This window comes from Equus caballus, chromosome 2, assembly GCF_041296265.1.
Source record: "Equus caballus isolate H_3958 breed thoroughbred chromosome 2, TB-T2T, whole genome shotgun sequence".
Lineage (NCBI taxonomy): Eukaryota > Metazoa > Chordata > Mammalia > Perissodactyla > Equidae > Equus > Equus caballus.
Window position 1 is genome coordinate 107,268,183 of NC_091685.1, and position 21,746 is coordinate 107,289,928.

Consider the following 21,746-nt stretch of genomic DNA (forward strand, 5'->3'; position numbering starts at 1 on the left):
GTGGTTTCTAATCTGCAGAAATAAGTGGCTAATCTTGCCAGTAAGATGGTTTGATGGGATGGGAGTAGGCTAGAAAGACACTGATAAACCTGATTTTGGACATAAGATGGTAGTAGAGACGGAGTTAAGCATACAAGAATAGACTCTTCCCTGTCTGAGTGATTTGTTCTAAGACCTTCTTCTATTAGATCGATAATTACAATTATGACAGTTTAAAAAAAATTGTTTGATAGTTAGATGTCTTGTTGTAAATGTTCACTTAGGTCCATTAAATACTCTAAATTGAGTCAATTAGCAAGTACTATCCTATTACTCCTCCCTAGCATGGACTTAAACTAAGTAGAGCTGGGGGGAGCGGAGATAACCTTGAGTGGTTTCTTGCCTAGAAAATATTATCACAGGGCACCTGTTCACATTTCCATTCTGAAGGAACTCAGTTTCTTGGACCATAGTTATATCGGCCTTCATGTGTAGGTAGTAGAGATACTATTTTTACATGTATAATGGCCTCATTATGGAACTTTTGTTATTATTTTTGTTCTTCTTGGGGAGCACAGGGTTAAATTCAGGCTGGGTGGGACCCTACGCGTATATTTTGTGGCTACAGACAAAGCAGTATAAGGCTTTCCTTCTGTTCACTTTCCAGGGTATTTCTGGTAAGTCAGACCATGAAGTTTGCCCCAGGAAATTGTTTCTTTGTGGCCAAGACCAGTGTTTACACATTCTCATTGAGGGATTCTTTAATAAGCTGTTCCATTTGCACACAAATTGCCCAAAGAAGGTATTTTTACTCTCTTTTCTAAAACCTCGGCTTTATAAGAATGTATTAAAACAGTGACTCAGTTGTGAGAGGTTATCCACTGCTGAAGGTTTGAGGTTTCTTTTTAAGAATGCTGTACATTTAAGCATTTGAGATAACTTAATTCTGTAGATTTCATGTCTTCCCCTCATTGGAGGGACGGTCCCTTTTTATCTTTGGAGGAAAAAAAGTAACAAAATGTTTCAGAACTTCCCAGTGGACTTTTGGATTTCAAAACAGTTTATGAGGAAAGTACAGGTAAATAATTTAGCTTCATTTTACCAGTGAGAAAGCCATGGCCTTGACCTGGAAAGGTTAAAACACATTTTCAAGGATCCACAGGAAATCAGTTACCCAGCTGAAATTAGGACCTGGGAGAAGGAGCTTTGGCTACTTTTATTCCTTTACATAAGGAATTCTAAAATATTAGCTCTTGCAGAAGTTTCACACCAATCTTGCAAAGATCTAATGATATATCAACAGATTTGGAATGGTTGTGAAAGATAAGGAAGAAAACATTCAAACCCCTCTCTGCATAGAAGCAGGAATATGACATTATCCATTTAAGAGAGAAGCCTTGAATGGCCTGGCTACAATGACTTTCTTTTATTTTCTTCTTTGCCTCCACTAATTGTTTTACCATACAACTGCTTTTCTCACATTTTTCTTCTACATAGTATTTTATGACGCTTTGTAATATTTACTTAAGATATTCCCAGTATGTGGTTATATAATATAGGATGATAGTGAGAAGAGAAAGATGAAGTAGACACAACGTTTCTCACTGGAGGTTGTCAAATGGCAGGAGAGCATAGCATTGGGAGAAGAATGGAGAAGATATTATGTTAAACCAACATTCATCAATATAATGTTGGCAAAAGTTTTCTCCTCCAAGTTAGGTTTGAACTGGGAAATTTCCTCTCTTCTCTGAGTTGATGAGAGGTAAGTGGTCCATAAAACCTCCTAATTCTCTTCTTCTTCAAGTTACTTCAGACTCCAAATGTCCATGGCTACTGGGGAGGATGGGTCCTATTAGGAATAACATACATGGTTATATATTTTTCATCAGAATGATAATTCTGCTGACAACGTTTTTTCATTCTATTGTTTTTTTTGTCAAAGATATTTGCAAGAGTTCAGTGATGACTCAGACTCATTGTCTATATAATGATCTCCTTCTTCTCTTTCACTGGGATATGCAATGAGAAAGCCAGGAGAATATGAGCTATAATGTTAAGCTGTTTACCTGGGACCTGTAGACTGGGTTTGTTATTTACATCCCCAACCATTGTTTCTGTGTTTTCTGATAGAAATTAATTTCTCTTCTTCACTGTAGAGTAAAATGAAAGATTAACAAGCTCTATCTTCCTCCTAGATTGACATAATTTGACATGACAGTAGGATATCAGGGAGAAGTGGTGGTTTCCAGCCTCCTGATCATGTGCTACTAATAGAATTTTCTCTGTGCTGTGCTGTGAGAAGGGCATGTGGTCTGCTGATGGTCCAGTGATTCTGATTTATTCCCAGGTCACCTTCCTTTCTTCATTCTTTTCTTCTTGCCTTCCTTCATCAACTATTAATTGAGCACATACCATGATCTAGGCAGTTAAAATGTTTGAGCATACAACCTAACACACACACATTTTATTTGCATTATAACATATGGACAAATAGAGATTAAAGATGAAAAGATAGGGGCCGGCCCTGTGGTGTAGTGGTTAAGTTCGCACACTCCGCTTCAGCAGCCTGGGGTTTGCAAGTTCGGATACTGGGTATGGACCTAGCACTGCTTGTCAAGCCATGCTCTGGTGGCATACCCCATAAAACAGAGAAAGATTGGCTCAGCAACAATCTTCCTCAAGCAAAAAGAGGAAGATTGGCAACAACGTCAGCTCAGGGCCAATCTTCCTCACAAAAAAAAAAAAAAGAGAAAAGAAAAGAAAAGATAGAACTAAATAGAAATAGAAGTTTTAACTTCTTTTTATATACATAAATCACACAAACACAAGGGTAATGGGATCCAAAAAATAGACTTTGGTATCCCACTGAATTCCAAAAAGAGCCTGCGTTATGTGCATACTGTGGCTAATGAAAATATTACTCATGGTAGGCCCCCAAACTTACTAATATAATTTCCATCAAGGCTCATGGCAGTTTTATGTATAAATTTATAAGGGGAGACTCTTAAATACTACTACTGTTCTATATCTAAGGGGCTAAAGTACTTTCAGGAAAGACTATTTAATCTTCTTGTGTTTGAAAAACATAAAATGAGGTGATGACTGGCAAATGAGAGCAAGCCTGTTTAATATTAAGATTATGACGTACATTGACAAAAGCCCAGGCATCTGAGTCCAAGTTGCCAGGCACCTTCTGCTTGCTCCCATCTGAGTATAATGATGTATTGTCAGCCTTAGCTGAGGTACAAAAAGGTTATTAGACCTTGGAGTCCATCTGCTACCCGTGCAAAAGAAACAATTGAACTAATCCTGCTTGCTCTTTTCCTTGGTTTCTTGCCACCTTAATTATGGTTCTTCTGGGCTATGTGTGTGCTTGCTGCCTTGAGTAGAACATTTTCCAGGACCATGTCAAAGCTCAGGTAAGGGAATTGCAGCAGAGTTTGCAGTTAGAGCTTGAGGAAGGTGTTATCTGACAAGTCACCCGAGCAATCAAACCAATACCACAGGCTACCCACAATTCATGTTGCCTTGATGTCCGCTATCGTCAAACTATTTTCATGGGGCCTTGCAATTCAACCTTGGTCTTGGTTTTTATTTTTAAATGTGTTGTAAGTATATCTATGTATGTTTTTTGTTGAGATTGTTGCATCAGGAGATATTTTTCTTTTGGCACCTGGGCTAACAACTGTTGCCAGTCTTCCTTTTTTTTTTTTTTTTTAAAGATTGGCACCTGAGCTAATAACTGTTGCCAATCTTTTGTTTTTTCTGCCTTATATCCCCAACCCCCTCCCCACCCCCATACATAGTTGTATATCTTAGTTGCAGGTCCTTCCATTTGTGGGATGTGGGACGCCGCCTCAACGTGGCCTGATGAGCAGTGCCATGTCTGCGCCCAGGATCTGAACCCTGGGCCACCGCAGTGGAGCGCTCGAACTTAACCACTCAGCCACGGAGTTGGCCCCAGGAGATATTTCTTTTTGAATGGTAGGAATGAGAGATGAACCATCTTACCTTGCATTTTTATTTACGTAATGTATTTTAGATCAGTAGTCAGCCCCCTGTTTTCTGCTGGGGTACACCTTGTGACAGATGTCTTCCTGCACAAAGTGACATGCTGTACCATGCAACTAGGTCTTGGCTTGGCTAAGACAGACTCTTGTGATGTGCATCTCCCTGTGAGTTAGTGTAACTCCACCTCTTTCTGCACAGTTAATTTGAGACTCATTTGGGTTACTATACCACAAATAAAAATTGCTGCTCTAAAAATATGCCAAATGACTTCAGGAAAGGGGACAAATATGTAAATTCTGGAACTTCAATGAACATTTTTCAAGTCTTTCCTTCTCTCCTGATTTATAAATGCTGTCACTGTGTCCAGAGTGCCTTTTCCTTGCTCTGTGCAACTAGGACTACTGAGAACCTTTGGACAATCTTTTGCTTAAAACAAAACTTTGTTGTACTAACTGACCCTCCCTCCCCCCACTCCTCATAGTATCAAATATGTTCTTTCTTTTTTGGTCTGATTTTGTGTCCTATGAGCATTAAGGGACAAATCTTGGTTCCTTTAAATAAGTATGTAGTTGAGAAATGTGGAAAAATTATTTGCGATGAAGACGGGTAAGAATATGTTCTCTCTGCTCTGTCTTGGGTCTAACATTATTTTTATGGATAAACAATCTTTATTAGTAAATTTGTTGTGTATTTTAAGATGGATTTTTCCTCAAGACGATTAAGAAATTGAACTTGAAATTAAAATTTGTCCACGGCAGTTGGATAGCTTATAACAGCCAATGGTATATGATGACCCTGGTCTGCATTTGGTTTACAAGCGTGCTGTTTTATGTGCTAATCAGAGGATTGAAATGATGCAATGGGAGTACATTAGTAGTTCCCCACACTGTCAGATAATAAGAATCACCTGGGCCTCATCTTCAGGTGATTTGGATTGGGGAAAAGAGGGAAGCAGGCTGTTTGTACTTTGATCATTCAAGGTAATTCTGAGGACCAAGCAGATTTGGGAACCGCTGGAGAAGATGGTAAATTCTGCCCCCCCACCCAGTTCTAAAATTCCATGACTATTCTTTATTTATTATGTTCAAAACCACAGAAATTTAGATCTAGAAAGCTTCATAAAGTACATTTGGCCTGAGCCCCTCATTAAAAATAAAATATTTTTAGAATTAACTATAGAAAATTTGGAAAATGGGTATAAAAAAGAAAAAAGAAGCAAATAAAAATCATTACCCCCCCCAACTTTTACCACCTAGACATAATTATTATTTATACTTTGGTAATTTTCCTCTCTTTCTCTTAAATATATATTTCTTTAAAAAATGAGAGCACATTGCACATATATATATATGTATGTGTGTTTCTAACCTGCTATTTTCACTTCGTATATTTGGGAACATTTCCATGTCATTAGATGTTCTTTACAGAGTCAATGGTTTGGCTTTCATATAATCATTTTAATGAATGCCCTACATTTGGTCTTTTAGGTTCTTTTCCTTTTTTTTTCCTATTATGAATGATGCTGAGATTAACACCCTGATTGAAAATTCTGTGTGCACATTCTTGATCATTTTCTTAGGATAAACTCCCAGAAGATGAAGTTCTGGAAGTATAGTGTAATGGTTAGTTAGCAGCATGGACTCTGAACCTTACAGCTGGGTTTGTATCCAGGTTTTACCAACGAGTGTTTGTGTAGACTTGGGCAAACTTGAGCATCTCAGTTTCCTGATATGTAAAATAGGGTTAATAATAGTGCTACCTCATAGAATCTTTCTGAGGCTTAAATGAGTGAATAAACGAAAAGCACTTAAAACAGTGTATGGGACAGGGTAAGAGTTAAATGTTGGCCATTATTCTGGCACTAAGGTAATGTATATTTGGAAACTCCTGGTTTTTGAGAGTTATTGCCAATATACTTAGGAAACTCCCGCTAGTTTGAGAGTTATTGCCAATTTTCCTCCAGAAAGGCTCTAGCATCAATGCTCCCAGTAGAAATGTTTAGAATCCATTTCTCTGCATCCTCACCAAGCCTGCCAACCCTTTCTCATTTACAGATGAAGAAAAGTGAGGTGCAGCGAGTTTCTTGGCACGGGTCTCATTGTCAGGCACTGACAGATTTGGGAGTAGAATACAGATCTACGACTTCATAAATTGGTTCTTATCACAGTTCCAGATTAAGAATTTTACATTTGTATATTTTAATGTACCTTGCTTTGCAGGATTGATTGGAGTTAAGCCTTTTTTGCCCTCAAGATACAATGTAACTGTTGGAGCAATGGATGAAAAAAGAAGTCATTCTCCGGTGTGCTATGTGGCAAATAGATTCCTATACTTTTCCCCCTCAGAAAAAGAAACTGGCATTTATAAATATTTATGGGAAAAAACTCCCTGAAAACGTGTAAGATTCACATAAACTTTTTGTTATCGGAAATTGAAATAAAAGTGGGTTTTATGAATGGGTCACTAGAGGGCACTGTGACTCTTCTAGTTTTGAAGCCATACCATTTGGAAAAGAAATTCTGCTCCGAAGGGTATTTTTGATTTCAGTGAAGATTTTTGCTGGCCTCTAGAAAAGTGTAATCAAACATGAAGAGTTTGAGAGGTGCATAGAAATTGATATAAGACTGTCTATGAGCTGATCAGAGGTTAAATGTTTTGGCTACAGAAAAATCCAAGTTTTAAGAGCTTTTAAAATATGAAAATAGTATGTTTTGATCTACCTTTCCTTCAGTTTAAGAGAGTGTTCTGGTCTTGAGACTTCTCATTGTTTTCCCCTCTGGAATATTTTATGTTACAGTTGTAGCTATGAGTGTTACTTGAGTTACCACGTGACATAAACTAACATTTATGAAATATACGTATACATTGTTGTGATTTTAAATCACTGTTAGTCATTACATAAAAAATATTTTTCCAAAACGTAATCTGGGCCTTTAGTAGGTACTTTAGAATTTACCTGAAGTAGCTTCAATAGCATCCTTATTTTTATTTCTTTAAATACTGTGCTAAAGAGGAAGCTCTTCTACCCATGATGGTATTTCCCACTCAATTGTTAAGCCTGGGATCAGGTTAACGCGATTAGTCAGCAGCATTGCTTTGCCCTTCAAAACAATCATCCTGAGGACTACACACATAGTGCATCAAGTAGCATCTTTTTGAACAATTTAAACTATGATTTCCTTTCACACAACATAAAAACCCAAGAACATTCAAAATGGTAGCTGCTGGTTTTGATAAACTTGTAGATGATTTACCCAGTTTTTTCTTTTATATGTTTGTCATCTCATAGTAGGTTGTTTAGAAAAAAAATCCACAAATTGTTAAGTTTGAGTTTGTTCTGGCCTTATTAAGTACACTTGGTTTAAATGAGGAATGGTCTTATAGACTCTTTAACAATCAGATGCTATGTTCTTTCCTTTTTCAAAATAAATAAATAAATAAATAGAATAAAAAGAAAGGCTCTTAATCTTATATTTAAAATATAAAATATTAACATTATATTTAAAATATATTTAAAAAATAAAAAGAAAGGCTCTATTACAACTCCTATCTGGAAGATAATCTATCAAAAATCAGTTCTCCAAACTGATTTCCTTAAGTTTTCTAACCAAACTCATCTTCACAACAATTCTTCAGCTCTATCCCCTTCACATCCCCCTCACTCCCTCAATTCAGAATTTATGTTGGCAAGATTCTTTAATTCCTTCCCTCCCTCCCTAATCAGGCTAACAGGCTGCAGAACTCTGTACCTTCAGTTGTGTATATATTTATTTTTTCATTTCTAGAGTGACATTTTCTAAAAATAGCCAAACCTTGTAATGTAGCATCTTACTATAACTTGGGTTCAAATCATGTTTCCGTGTATGGTTCATTCCTTTCACTGTAAGGCGGAACATTTAAAATAGTGGTGGCAAGTCCTCCCCCCAGTATCAGTGTCATCGTTTCCTTTACGGACAAGGAGATCAAAAGTGTGTGTTGTGTGCTTTTTGTTTGCTAGACTAGGGTAGCATTTGAAATTGGCTGTGAAATTAGTGGCCAGTTTAGCTTTTTATGGGCCCATGTGGATACCGGGCTCCCTTCAAAGTACTTTAAACATCAGTTCTTTTGCTACTGTGGCACTCCTATCAAATCTGTTTCTGCCCCCTTTCTGCAGCATGGTAATCATAGCTAACATTATTGAATACCAATATATATGGCAGGCTAAGCACATCATATACTACATTACAGGGTGCTCCCAGGGTTCATCATGCTCTCTTGGCTTAAGCAGGATTGGCAACGTGTTATTTGGGAATTCAAAATGGAACATATTTCCAGAAAGGTTATCTTGTGGGCAATAATTGAGAATTACCTGGCTGTCTGTGACTTTCAGAATGACCCTAGGACTCCTTTTATTACACTTTAAAAATAATATTTGGGGGAAGGGATTATAGAAGTTGAAAATATGTGACGGCGTATGTTGTATACATTAAACTGTTGTTATTCAAACCCCCTGAAATTAACGTGCCTCTGCAGTCATTCCACCATTATGGTTCTTGAGAAGGGGAGAATTGCTGCCTTGGGAAGAGAAAGATGGACTAAGAGAAGTTTTAAGTCAGGCCAAGTAAACACAAAGGTGGACAGGGGCTGAGGAAGCGAATGGCCAGACATGCGTGTAGGGTTACACCACTGTGGGAGTGGGTGATAAAAAGCACAGGAAGGCGCCATTCCAGTGGCACAGCGGGTTAGGTGCCCATGTTCCGCTTCAGTGGCCTGGGGTTTGCCTGTTCGGATCCGGGGTGAGGACATGGCACTGCTTGGCAAGCCATGCTGTGGTAGGTGTCCACGTGTAAAGTAGAGGAAGATGAGCAGGTATGTTAGCTCAGGGCCAGGCTTCCTCAGCAGAAAGAGGAGGACTGGCAGCAGTTAGCTCAGGGCTAATCCTCCTCAAAAAAGAAAAAAAATAAAAAAGGCACAGGAAGCTTGGGCTTCACTCCCAGGAAACCTGATAGTGGGGAAGGGAAGCAAGAAGCACCTCTGTGCCTCAAAGAGAGTGACAGCCACGCAGGCCGTGCGTGCCCTGGCTCAGGCACCACGACACTGCTGGACATCACCTCAAGAGAGGCAGCAAGGAAGAGACACGAGAGGAAGGCGGGGCTGCGGCCGACAGCGCGCAGGGGCGCCTGGGAGCGCAGGGGCGCCTGGGAGCGCAAGTCCTGACGGGGTAGGAGACACCCTGGCAGTCGTCCATTGCACCTGGAGGAGCCCGTGGGTGCCCAGCACGTCCTCAGTGGGTTCCCGAGGACAGAGGCCAAGGCCGGGAGGGAGTGGGCCAGGTGCCGCCGCGAGGCTGGACAGGGCGTGCGTGCCTGCTGAGCTCCGCAGGTGCCATCTTGGAGAGCGAGGGGCGAGAAGCCTTCAACAACCCGCCGTGACCCCAAAGAGGGCGCGATTTCCCGGAAGTTCCATCCTACTCCGGGATTGTGTCTTAGAACCGGAAGGAAAGGAGTCACCTTAATCGACAGCTGTACTTCCGAACTCCCCTGAGAGTGGGGGCTTCAGCGCCACATTACGCCAATTATATGGAAAAGGAAGGAGCCACATTTTCACTAAGCAGGTGAGTGTAGTGTGTACTTTTTCAGCCTCACAAGGCACAATTTGTGTTAAAAATATAACAAAGTAGAATGAAAAAGTAAAGAAAAACAGCTTAATCTGGGGGAACACTCCTCAGTATTTGGTATATGTTTGTAAAGAAAGTACACAATTGGACCACAAAATTGGAGTCATGAGGTATATACAATTTCCTGTCCTGATTTGTATACTTCATGCTTATTTTTAGCGTTTCCCCAATTCTTTAAATATTCAATGGCTATAATTTCACTGCACTCTTCACCTTTCTCTTCCTTTTTCTTCGAATGTTTCTCCTGGCTCCTTTACTGCCGCAACTGTCTCCTTTATATTTCTCCTGGGTGCATCAGGCTTCCTCTTTTTAAGTCATGCCTATATTTTGGGAAGGTTTTTAAAGAATGCAGCCACCATGAAGCACTGAGAGACTCTGTCGCCTTGTACATATTCTGCTCCATTTACGAATCAGTGCCTTATCCATAAATTGAGACGGAATTAGGACACAATGGGCAGACTGGCCTGTAGTTCCATATGTTGAGAATATTTTCAAGAGCTAACTAGTGTGAGCACTCTCACCAGAAAAAATGTCCAGAACCACCACAAGCTGTATTCTCCAATCTTCCAGCCAAGTCGTTTTAAATGTTCTTGATAGAAAGGAGAGGGAGGGTGGCTTGGTTGGGATTAAAACATCTTGACTATGGAAAATGCCCACAACTGTAGGAACATGCTCCTCTGAGAATTGCTCTTTTGCTGCCTATATACAGAAGACAGTTCCCTTTTATAAGTGAAAAGCTTATTATTACTATATTTTTGGAAAATTTGGGTTTATTTTAGTTTTCTCTCTTTATCTTAAGACACTTGCAATTTTACTCTCTTTAGCTATGGCTGGAATATATATCTTTAGTTGATATTTTCTAATCTTGGGGTGGTTTTTATCAAGGTAACTTTATTTTGTGCCTTGGCCTTAATCTACTTGAGAAAATGGGTCTAGAATGAATGAATGACTAGCCAGTTTTAGTGGTAATTATTTAAGAAGAACTCAAATTATTTTTATATTTTAAAACTTAAATATACCAGGTTTTAGGTTTGATTTGATTGTTTAAATAACTAAAGAGTTTATTTATTTATTTTTGAAGAAGATTAGCCCTGAGCTAACTGCTGCCAATTCTCCTCTTTCTGCTGAGGAAGACTGGCCCTGAGCTAACATCCATGCCCATCTTCCTCTACTTTATATGTGGGACGCCTACCACAGCATGGCTTTGCCAAGCAGTGCCATGTCCACACCCGGATCCGAACAGGCGAACCCTGGGCCACTGAAGCGGAAGGTGCGCACTTACCCGCTGCACCACTAGGCCAACCCAATAACTAAAGAGTTTATAAGAAGATTTTGAAATGACTTTTTGAAGAAGGAAGCAGGTGCCATAAACAGAATCAGAGCCTTCTTCTTCCCCCATCTCAAAGTACACTCTCTCATAACAAAGCCAGCAGAATCCAAATTTGTTAATTTCTCTCCAATTAAAGGGAAATAATTTTGGGTTTGAATTCTTGAACAATGATTATTTGCTGGGGATATATGAAGATGGAAGGGTAACTTTAAAATAACTAGAAGGAAAGATTTATTTTAGAAGCTTTTTAAAAGTTTATTCATATTATTATTGCCTTTTTTTTTTTTTTAACTATCCTGGCAAAACTAGAGATGCTTTTGTGATTTCTATTAGGTTCAATTAAAATATGTAAAATTATTCTCAGACCAGGCCTTACATATTACAAATTATATTCTGGAGGTCATCTGTTAGAGCCGTATTACCAGGCTTCGCTCAAGGGAAGAAAATTATTTTATAGCAATTAGGAATTTAGAGCCGTGGTACCCAGACTGAGAGCACTGCATAAAAAGAACTGGAAGAGACTTAATTCAACTTAGGCTGCGAAGACTATTAGGATAAACAGCCTCTGGCTATACCAATTTAAGTTTTATATATAGTAGAGAAAAAGCACGTTATTTTACCTGAATTCAGTACTAAACATGATTGCTTAAAGAGTAGGTATACTGCCATATCTGTCAAACATGGAATAAAAGTAGCTTTGGTCTGGGGGCTCTCCTATACAAAGATCTGACCTCCACTTTATGATACTTGCTGAGTTATGAGAAGAAATGGAAAAAAAAGGGGCTGTTCTATAAATAGTATTGATCATAGGATTAAATGGGAAAAAATTCTGCAATGTATTGTAAATATAAAGTACTATATGTAGAAAAAACTCCACAAGAATTATATCATAATAATGTCAGAAGGGGAAGTTAAGGTCAATAGTCATGCTTACTCTGAGGCCAACACGATCCCTTTTCTTCTTTACCGTTGGATTCCTGTACATGCGTTTGAAGAGAGGTGTTTGGATCTGGGTTACACAATCTCTTATCCTTTGCTCCATAAGAACATTGTGTAGTATCTTTAGAGATTTTCTGTCAGCTCCTCAGTAAAAAGAACTGGTCTTAAAAACTCTGCTGTTTGGAGCCAGGCTTCAGCTAGTGCAGTTTTTCCATATTAATCTTGTTGATAGGCAGAGACTACCTTCAACATAAGTTTGATGCTAATTGTGAAGAAAAGGAAATAATAATGAAGCCTATTCAGTCTTGTGTAAGTTTGCCTGAGGAAAAATGATGGAAATTTTTAGTATTTAATTAGTTTTTGGGCTCACTCTCTCACTTTGTGGATGGCATTTACCCTATTAGCAGGCTGAAAGTCTGTTTGACAGACCAAGGGCTAGTCAATATATGGCGTTTTCTCTTTATTATTTGTACTGTTAAGATTGAAAACAAAATTGAGTGAAAGGAATCATATTTGTGGAATATAGCATTTGAAGAGCATACAGCTATTAAGGATTAATAGATTAGCCATGCAAATAGAAAATACCTTGAAGCCCTTGAAACTTCTGTTTGGTCCTCAGCATTTGCATTAGCTAATTTCTCTTCTAAACTGTTTCTACGCATAGCACTTTTGAGTAACTTTTTCCTCCATCCAACAACGAATTCTTCAATTCTCTGACACCGAGTGTCCTACAATTCAATTCATTTCTGACATTAACTACCCAGAATTAGCACAGACCGCACAGATTGAGGCTCAGTTCCATAGACTGTCCGCACTTCAGATGCCAGTTGAAAGTCCCGGGTTGCTACCTCTACTTCTTACCAGCCACCTATGTATGGGAGGTTCCCACGACTCCCTCCTCTGATGAGATAATTTGTTAGAATGGCTCATAGAACTCAGGAAACACTTTACTTACTATTCCTGGTTTAATTTAAAGGATACAATTCAGGAACAGCCAAATGGAAAAGATGCATGGGGGTAAGATACGGGGGAGAGAGGGGAACACGGAGCTTCCATGCTCTCTGTGGGCATATCACCCTCCCAGCACCTTGACGTGTTTGCTAACCCGGAAAGTCTCTGAACCCCATAATTAGGGGTTTTTATGGAGATTTAATTGATTAATTAGAGTAACGACCATTGGTGATTAACTCAATCTCTAGTCCCTCTCCCTTCCCCTGAGGTCAAGGAGTGGGCCTGAAAATTCCAACCCTTGAATCATGTCTTGGTCTTTCTGGTGACCAGCACCTATCCTGAAGCTATCTAGGGGCCCACCAAGGCCTCACTGAAACAAAAGATGCTCCTATTACCAGGAAATTCCAAGGGACATAGGAGCTACGGGTCAGGAATCAGGGATAAAGGCCAAATACTAGAACAATAACAACAACAAAACAAAGTAGTGGAACAAAATGATTAGTAGACCAAACAGTCTATAAAAATAGTAGAACAAAAGGAAATTACAAACATTTTAGGAACTCTGTTTAAGGAACTGTGGGCAAAGACCTAATATATTTTGTTTTTTTTAAAATCGTACTTTCACTTTCTAATTTTTAATCTTAGGAGAAGTATTAGCCTCCTTCCTGCCTCACCTATCACACATGTCAATTATATTTAAGTATCTGACATATATCTTCTCGGAGCTTCTTCACTAAGAAATATTTTCATGAAAATTCCAGTAAAGGGAATGGAAAAGAGAGACTTCCCCTATATCTTATAGGTTGTCTTTTTTTCCCCTTACAATCTTGACATATACTGTTATATGAAGGGTATGAAAATGTTCACAGAGGTCTTCTGATTTGAGATAAATGTCATGTTACAAATAAGTTTCCTTTGCGAAACAGTAAGTATGGCAATGGGAAATAATTATCTTCTCAGAGTGCTTTTTTTGTCTACTTTTCTGCCTGATCTTAAAAATGTTGCTATTTCCTATTCTTCCTTTACTCCTCATCTGTCCTTCATAGTACGTGCGTCACTTGATTGAAGTCAATCATACGTGATTTCAAAGAATACCTGTACTCTCCTGACTCCCAGATCTATTTTTATAATCGAGGACTGCCTCCAAAATTTCTGATACATGTAGGCAGAAATTTTCCAGTTCTGCCATGGACATTTCAAGGATTAATTTATTCATTCACTCAGTACATTTTTATTGAGGGCCTACTATGTGCTAGCCACTTAACATGTCCAAAACTTGTCATTTATTTTTCCTCTCCGTAAGTAAATACTCATCTACAGATTCAAATGTAGAAACCTGGGAACTAATTATCCCCTCATTCCTTTGATGATGATGATGATAAAAATAATTGATCTTATACTATGATAGGCATTTAACATGTCATTAACTCATTGAATTTTCACAATAACTCTCTGAGTTAGGAGCTCTTATTATTTTTAAGTCGAGGAGAAATTTGAATTGAGAATTCTGTAAATTATTTAAGCTCACACAGTTAGTAGGTGGGAGAGCCAGGTCTGAACTAAGGTCACGTGTAGTAAAAAAGACCAACTGATTCTCCTTTGTTAACACTACTGATACAAATTTCCCTCTTCTCCATTCTCATGGCTCCAAGTGTAGTTCAGCCAATCATCACTTGGCCTGGTCTACTTTAATTGATTTCCCTTATCTACGTTCATATTTCTCCATTTCATCCTAAGTACTGCTAGCAGGTAAATCTTTGTAAGATCTGATCATGTTACTTGTCAATTAAAAATCATTCAATGGCTTTTCATTAACTACATGACATGATACAAACTTTTCAGTGTATCACTTCCTACCATAATCTTCCTTGTATTTTATGCTTGAGTCATATGAAATTACATGCAAATCCTGTAAATTATCATGTGATATCATGATTCTTTGCTTTATTTAGTCTCTTTACTCTGCTTGGAATGACATTTTTCCCTGGCCCTCTTATTGAATCCTTATTCTCCATTTAAGACTCATTTTCTTTAAGAAACTGTTTCTGGGTCTGTGGGTATACTTGATTTTTTATGTACTTCTATTATTCTAACTATAAAAGTTTATTCACTTAATTGTTTACATATTCGTTTGCTCCTCGAGAGTCTGAATTTCTTGAGGCAGGAAACCATCTTTACTTAATTGTTGTAGCTAGGACAGTAAATGGCATACTGAGAATGATGACTGAATACCCCTTATATATAGCCAAGATAAACTGCAGAATTTGCAGTAAGTTGCTCAGGGCCACAGATTATTTTGTAACTATGGATTACTTTATTCTTCATAATTTCAAGATTAAGGATATGTAAGAAGTTCATGACTGGCCTAGAATTAATCTTAGTTGACTAGGTAATGGTATTTGGGTAGTTAATCCCTCCCCTGCCAAAAAGAATTTTAGAAAATGGAACCTTCATTTTTATACTTGGTTCCTACTTATCACTAACCAGATACCCCCCTCTTTTTTTTCCCAAAGTTCTTGGATTGGCTGAATATCTTTTTTTTTCCCCAAAAATTGGCACCTGAGCCAACATCTGTTGCCAATCTTTTTTTTTTTCTTCTTCTTCTCCCCAAAGCCCCCAGTACATAGTTGTATATTCTAGTTGTAGGTCTTTCTGGCTGTGCTATGTGGGACACCACCTCAGCATGGCTTAATGAGCAGTGCCATGTCCACGCCCAGGATCTGACCTGGCGAAACCCTGGGCTGTCAAAGTGAAAGACACAAACTTAACCCCTCGGCCATGGGACCAGCCCCTAACCACACCCTACTCATACATATTATTTAATTCATGATCTCCAGGTAAGAATGCTTTTCCCCCCATGTCTTTTTCTTTTTATAGTTCAAATGTATGGGTGGAAATATCAGGATTCTACATTGCGGGTCTTAAAAATCCAAAAATGGATATAATTATTTTGTTTTAGTGGCAACCTAACACATAAAAACTGCTGGAAAAACAAAGCAAAACAGAGCCAGCCCTGATGGCCTAGTGGTTAAAGTTTGGCACGCTCTGCTTTGGCAGCCTAGTTTCAGTTCCTGGGTGTGGAACCACACCACTCGTCTGTCAGTAGCCATGCTGTGGTGGTGGCTCACCTAGGACTTAGAACTAGAATATACAACTATGTACTGGGGCTTTGAGGCGAAAAAAAAAAAGAGAGGAAGATTGGCAACAGATGTTAGCTCAGGCCAAATCTTCCCCAGCAAAAACAAAGGAAAACAAAAACACCGAAAGATAGAGCTTGGTTTGTTTTATTATGTCTCTGAACATTCCAGCAATTAAAATGATGGTTATTTAAGCAACCAGTGTCTACTTTTGATGTTATTTTAGGAATGCATATTCATTATAAATTAATAAATTTTTTTACTGAGCTAATATTTAATAATGTAAAGTCACTCCTTTCTGCGTTGCAGTAGAGAAATTTCAAACATGGAGAAATTTCAAAATTTTTAAATATCGATACCAATTCCTCCCTCTTGTATGAATGGAACACTACTGTCCTGTAAGATATGCCCTGGGAAGGGTTTTAAACTGTGTGTATTAAACACACTCCCATTTTTTGGTAAACATTTGAAAAATATATATTTGCATAGAAAAAAAACCATTGGATATAATTCTTGCTTGAGTATGGCATTTGAGGCCTCAAACTCACATTGCTGGCTCATTGTGTCTTTTCTTCTTTCAGGTGTGACATCATCTTAGGGGACTACAGTGTTCATGTCTATAGACAATTCAACACTCTTCCTCTCAGTTACTTGGCTCCAGACAACTTCACTTCCATTTTACTTCTTTGCTCTTTTCCCTGACCACACTGTGGACTGTGTCATAACCTAACACTTCTTCCTTATAAATGGAAATTTAAACCATTCTGCAATTTCCTATCCATCATTACTTCCTATCCTTGTATTAGTCCTATTTCAGTAGTTTTTTTTCTCATCTGGGCCTCTGGTCCTTGACTCATCTGCCTTCTGTCTGTTGGTCACTTTCTTTACTTTCTGTGTTATCCAGTTTAATTTCTATGGTTCATCATTTCAATCACTCTTAAGCAGTTTCCTAGACTTCCTTACATTTTTACATGGCTTGGCAATATTTTTATGCTATTTCTTTAGTTCTGTAAAGAAATTCTTTAAAAATCTTTCCATTCTCCTTGAACTTCAGCCACTTATGCCCTTCCCCAACCACTCCTTTCTTAACAGATAAACATGTAGTATACCGCAAAGGAAATCTACACTATACCTATCTTTTATTCATTCCCTCTTGTTGTAATTCAGAAAGTACCTTTTCTTTTGTTTAAGTATGGTCTCTATACCTGAGCTCTGCATCTCATCCCCTGCCATCTTCTCAGGGACCTTGTTCAATGAATTATTCCCTTTCTTCTTCTGATAGATTCTAGTAGAATTTAAATATGGCATAAGTTTGTCCTATTTTGTGAACAAACCATACTTAGATCTCTAATCCCTTTCTGGATTCTCTTGATCTCTTTTCACTCACTTGCAGCCAAATATCTTGAAAGAGTTGCTTATACTTGTTGCCTCCACTCTCACCTCCTATTCTTCCTTAACTCGCTGTGATCTAGCATCTCCCTCCACTGCTTGACTAGTTCCTTGGCTTAGCTGAAACTCCTCTCTCCAAAGTTACTAGTGACCTTGCTAAAGCCAAGAGACATGCCTCAATTCTTGTTATTTGACCTCTTTCTAGTATTTTACACTTCTGATGTTGACACACTTTCTTCCTTTGAGCTCCATGATATCCTAGGTAAAAGATTTCCTTTAACCTTTTTGGGTGTTCTTTCTTATTCATCTCTGCAGGACTCTTTCCCTGAGGAGTCTCTCCTATAGCCTTCTTTTTTCATTTGTAGTTCTTTTACTAGATTGTCTATTCCCATAATTTAAAATACCAGCCATGGGAAGCTATGATTCCCAAGTTGATTCCTTCTCAAAAATCAGCTTTGAACTCTAAACCAGTATATCCAATTGCCTATTAGATGTTTTCACTTGGCTATCATAAATATTTCAAAACAACACATCTTATCATTTCTTCCCACATGCTTGCTTATCCTTATTGTTTCTAATCTCATTAAATGACATCATCCAGTTATTCAAAGGAGAAACAAAGATCATCTTTGACTTGTCCTTCTCCCTTTTGTTCCATATCTAAAGATAACTGGATCCCATTTGTTCCACCTTCTAAATTTTTCTCTGATCTGCCAACTTTTCTCTATCCTGATTGCTATTTTCCTAGTTTAACTTGACATCTAGCTGTCGTCTTGATTAATGCAGGAGCCTTCTATTTCATCTCCATGCCTTAATCTTTCCCTCTTTCAGTCTATTCAGATGCACATATTATTATATTATTCATCTGTTTAAAATCCCTTGGTGACTTCTAGTTGCTCTTATAGCCTAAACTTTTAAGCATGGCTTATAAGGCTCTATCTACTTCTTTACACTCACCGTTTAGCCTTTTTTATTCTAAGCACTAGACATACTAAAGTTCTTTCCATTCATTTTTCAGTGTCATATTCTCTTGCTTTCATGATTTTGCACATGCTCTTTTCTTTCCACTCCTGCTTGTTTAACTCTTAGCCATTTTCTAGATTTCACCTTAGATATCACTTCCTTTAGGAAGCCTTCCTTTTGTTTCCCACCCCCACCTCAAGTCTGGGTAGGTACTAGGACACCCTGTATTTATGTCATCATGGCATTTATAACAATGTATTGTATTTAGTGTTTGTTTGTCTCTATCATGGATTAGATTGTAAGGGCAGTGACTAGGTCAGCATGGCACTTTAGTGTCTGGCACACTACACGCTACTAAGTAGACACTTAACATATGACTGAATGAATAAGTGAAGGAATAGAGTGACTTTTAATGGGTTAAATGTATAGAATTAATGAAATTTTGGGACAAAAAAAAAGCTAATATATGGGCTTGAGGTCCAAATTGGCTGATGTTACCAGTCACTGGGGAAGGGAATCCAGAAGGTGGAACCATTTCAGGAATGAGATATGGAAAACATCCACATGGAGATATCTGGTAAGCAGCTGAATATACTAGACTGGTCTCTGGAGTTGGAAATGAGCTGACAACATTGATTGGGAGTCATCAGCCTATGAATATGAGAGAGCCCAGGGAGAACAGAGCAACTAGACAGATTACTGAGGAACACTGGCATTTATGAGATGAGTAGAACAACAAGGAACCCCAAAGGCATCTGAGGGAAAGCTGACAGATGGGTAACAGGGTAAAGTACCCACCTTTGTGTCATATAAGCAAATGGAAGAGAGAGTGTCAAGGAGAGATTATTGACAGTGTCCGATTAATTAGTTTTTTGTCTTTTAACAAATTAAGTTTCTACCAAGGATGTAGTGTCAGATGTTATTTGTCTTCCTTGCTTTACTACAAGTTCCTTGAATTTCTTATTTGTACTTTTAATCCCAGAATTTATCCCAGTATCTGACTCACAGTGGAATTCAATAAACAAGTGTTAAACGAACATAATACATTTGCTCTGGTTAAGTGACAGACTCAACGTATGGCAGCATGGGCATAAATAGCTGATTTCTCTTCATTATATAAGAACTTTCTTCTAAATCATGCTTGGATTTCACAGCAATTGGGGAAAGGGGAATATGTTTAGGTACTTCTCAATGTATAATTTTAAAATGGGCCAACCTTGGTAAATATTTTCAATTTTAGCTTCTTTGACTTCTCTGTTTTTCACCACCCATTCTCTTTGCTTTGTTTGTCTTGCAGACATTGCCAATTCTGTCTCTCTTATTCTGTGGAATAAAAAAGAGATCTGATAAAAATACGTAATTCATAATAAAGAGTATTAACTTAAAATGTTAAAAACTCCCAGGAATTCTTTCATCAAGAAATAAGACTTGGTAGAGAACAGTGCTTATGTATCAGTAGGGTAGAAATGGTGATAGTGGATATGGCAGGAATTTTGAGGGAGCTGGGGAGGCAGACCTTTTTTTGTGTTCTTAATAATGCATGGTTGGTGACTACCTTCCATTCTCGCATATAGAGTTTGCCCTAAAAGGCATATGTGGACAGAGTGCTGGTTCTCAAATGAGAACACCTGATTTGAATCCTTACTCCTCACTTACTAATTGGGTGCCTTTGAATATGTCCCAACCTTTCTGAGCTTTCATTTCCTCATCTGTAAAAGGATCATAATAACCTTCCCTATGTACACCTTGGGTTATCCAGAGGATCAAATGAGATTGCATATGTGCAGCTAGTTTACACATGAAAATCTATTATTATTCTTTGCAGGCACTACATGGAAATGTCTGAATTGTTGCATTGTCTTTCCAGTCTTATGTTTCTAATATTTGGTTTGCTGTTTGAATACTCCAGAGCTACAAAAATGTTAATGATATTATAACATAATTGTAATATTACATAATATAATGTGATATAATTATTTAGAAGTAGAAATACTACAGTGTAACATAATTATTTAGAGGCAGAAATATTACAGATATGCAAAAGCTTTACGCCTCCACCCCACTTTTTTTTTTTTTTAAGTATAAACCAATAGACTAGGACACAAAAACAATCTTTCCAGTTTGTTCTTCCTGGAGACACCCAAACTCTTCAGAGAGCTGATTGGTGTCTATACTTCCCACACAGCTGCAGTTGAACCTGTGCCGTTACCTCTAGAGGATTGTGTTGGCTTCAGTCTGTTGGATAATTGCCTATTTGGACATCTTTGCTTTGGATAATTTCCCTTTGTCCAACCGTGGGACTCATAAATCCATGCACACGGGGACAGATTTCAAAAATGATATTTGGCCATAGATAGGTGCAATTTCAAGACCCTTTCAAAGAGTGACAATGACAGATTTTTACTGGACAATGTAAATTTTCAAACTTTGAAGATATATCCTGGGATCCAGATCATTTATGTATCAATATAGAAAATACATTGCTTATCCATCAACCTATTCTAAAATGTTAAGGTCATGAATAAGAATGTTCTACAGCCCATAAAGTACTTCTCCTGGAGTATAACTTAACTGGGAGGGAATATTATTAAATATGTAGGAGTTCTATTTTGATATTCAACTGAGATATAAAATGAGAGAGAAAAAGACCTATTTCCTTCGAAGTATGCTTTCCTTGTAATATTAAATGTTTAGAAAGGAATATGCAGAGAAAGATTTGCTTTTCTATCCCTTCTTCATCACTGAATTTTACTTTTTTTATTTCATCATGGAAATCTGGCTGAATCTGTAGGGCATAGTTATGGTTCTGTTTCCCAGAAAATACTGTGTGCTAAATGTGGGTCAGGAGCATTTAGAAAGGAGGATACAGCTGTATACTATTCCTAGGAAAAAAAGAAACAATGTCAGAAGTTGTCAGAGAGACTTAGAGATGCTTTCTGTAGGATTTCCAGATTTCAACAAAATTGTTTTACCCTGAATAATGGTAGGTTTAGTTTTAGCCAAAATGCAACTGGGCAATCTGTTACTTCCCATATGGAAAGCAACTGTTCAAGTAAATTATATAATTGTACATTACAACTTTGCTTCTGTCGTACATTATAAATTCAATTTTATCCCAAGCCGAGACCATTGCATGATTGAGCCAAGTATAGTGTTGCCCTAACCAGCCTTTCTTGTTGTTGCAGTTACATCCAGCAAAAAAGTGAATTCTCTCGTATGTTTTTGTAACGTGGCTTCTTGGAAATAGGAGTTTTGTTTGGACCTGTTAGTGGATGTCACTTTGATCCTGATTTGGAGAATCAATCAAGAGGACTTTCTGGAGTAGCCTGTTGTGAAATGAAGAACCTAATAGGAAAAGGTAATCAGTTGTTCCTTTGGATTAATTTTTATT

At 38.0% G+C, this 21,746-nt stretch overlaps 1 long non-coding RNA gene across 2 annotated transcripts in view; it reads left to right on the top strand.

Moving 5' to 3' along the window:
- The first annotated feature begins 9,167 nt into the window (after window positions 1–9,167).
- LOC138922976 (uncharacterized) overlaps window positions 9,168–21,746 on the top strand; it is a 57,725-nt gene continuing 45,146 nt past the window's right edge. Inside the window, exons 1-2 of one of the 2 annotated variants that reach the window (XR_011436093.1) lie at window positions 9,168–9,583; window positions 21,541–21,713. This is a non-coding gene — a long non-coding RNA (uncharacterized lncRNA). The remainder of the gene's footprint in view (window positions 9,584–21,540; window positions 21,714–21,746) is intronic. The other variant, XR_011436094.1, reaches the window with a different exon arrangement.